Raw genomic sequence first — 2,175 nt, 5'->3', positions numbered from 1 at the left:
TGCATACCAAATTTCAAGTTCATGGGACTTATGGTTCCGAAGATATATGCCCACATTACAAATTTCAAGTTCCTGTGACTTGTGGTTCTGAAGTTATAGCTGAAAAAAGTTCCACGCCTATGAGGTATGCCACGCCTCCTTTTAGAAACTAGTTTATATATACCCTCCTATAAGGACCTACTATTGATATGTCCGCAAACCAAATTTCAAGTTCTTGGGACTTATGGTTCCGAAGTTATAGCTGATAAAAAATTCCACGCCTATGGGATGTGCCACGCCCCTTTTACAAACACGTTTAAACATACCCTCCTAAAGGCACCTACCATTGAAATGTCTGCGTACCAAATTTCGTTTTCGTGTGACTTATGGTTCCGAAGTTATAGCTGATAAAAAATGCCACGCCTATGGGATGTGTCACGCCCCTTTTTACAAATTCGTTTATATATACCTGCCTATAAGGATCGACCATTGACGGGTCTGCATACCAAGGTTCAAGTTCATGTGACTTATGGTCTGGAAGTGATGGCTGATTAAAAATTTCACGCCTATGGGAGGTGCAACGCCCCCTTGTCGTTTTCACCCTATTATAGGCCCAGGTGTCATGGCAATACTCTGCCAAAATTTTGTTCGATTCGATGCAAATAGGTTTTTCTTTAATGTTGGATATGGCTAATTCCACGGTGACGGGTGTGACATTTCAACTCACATTTTAAGGGTTAATTCTTAAACTGTAATACAAAATTCTTTAAAACGAGTATTTTGTAATAGGTTTCCGAGATATACACAATGCCTGGAATAAAAATTCCAAAAACAATTTAATCCGAACGAGTTATCTGAATTTTAGTCACTGTGACGGGTGTGACGAGTACGCAAACCAAATTAACTACTCCTTAGATCAGAGTTTTTCTGCTAATTATGTCTTCTGCTTATGGTTTTAAATAGTTCGTTGTATAGTTAAATAAACATTCTAAACATTTACGCCAAAGTTCTTGCCGCTATTGGAAATTATAGATTATATGTTCCAAATTCAACTGTGACGGGTGTGACTTGACTTTGTGGCGGGTGTGACAAGTTGAGCATGAATACATAAATATACATTATTAGACAACTAAGCTAACTTTATTTCTCAAAAAATCGGATTTTAAGATCACATACAAGATTCTGCCACCTAAAGACGGGATAATACTTGATCGAACTCTTCTTTTCCATTGTATGTCTTAGTAATTGTAAAGTACCTTATTTTTAAATAGTATGAGGCTACTACCTGGGAAACCGAGGCCGTTACCTGAAAAAACCGTTTCAGATACTTTTTTGCCCTGACAAGCGAAGTAATGATATCTTTTTTATCCGTGACAGCATAGCTTAAGTTTTCCCATCGCACGAGCAACATATCTTTATGATTAGCTTTATCATCGCTGATCACAAACAGATATATGACACATTTCAGATTAGCTGATAAGTAACGGTAGCAGTCCCTGGCCGAATTTATTGAAGTTTGTCAACCTTTAAATTGTGACGGGTGTGACATGTGACGGGCGTGACCAACATAATCGGTTCTTTTTTCGCTAATAAAAGCTAAATAAATACTTTAAAGCAATTCGCACATATTTCCCTGTGTCATAGCGTTACTTTCGTCAGCTTTTTTACAATGTCCAAGATGTGTTTTCCTTCAAAAAATAACTATTTTGTGTATCTTGTGACGGGCATGACATTAAAATATGCTTTGCTTCAATATATAATAAAATATTTAGTACTTGCCCGAAAAATTTGAAAATTACGCCGTTACAATGCTAACGAATTTGTCTCTCCACTGACGGTTTAAACAATGCTAAAAAGGTAATAGACTACGAAAATCAGTCTTGTAAATTTTGAAAAGAATTAACCTCTCATATGGGTTTGTAAATGGTACAACCTAAAGTAAAAAAATATCTGATTTTGAGATAAATTTCAGAATTTTGGCTCTCAGTATTGAAAGATAGATTTATTTACTCTTACTTACTAGAAATAATACAGTCATATTCTTTGGTTTATTTTCGTTTCATTCGGAATCGATTACCGTGGAATGAGCCATATATTGTCCGATCAATTTAAATATTAATCAGCAAACAGATCTTAATGCGTCGGTGTCATGCCGAAAAATGTCACGCAGGATGCAACACGCAGCATAATCCAATA

The sequence above is a fragment of the Rhagoletis pomonella genome, unplaced genomic scaffold (genome assembly GCF_013731165.1).
Source record: "Rhagoletis pomonella isolate Grant_MI unplaced genomic scaffold, Rhpom_1.0 Rhpom_scaffold_07304, whole genome shotgun sequence".
Lineage (NCBI taxonomy): Eukaryota > Metazoa > Arthropoda > Insecta > Diptera > Tephritidae > Rhagoletis > Rhagoletis pomonella.
Note: the sequence above shows the minus strand (reverse complement) of the source record.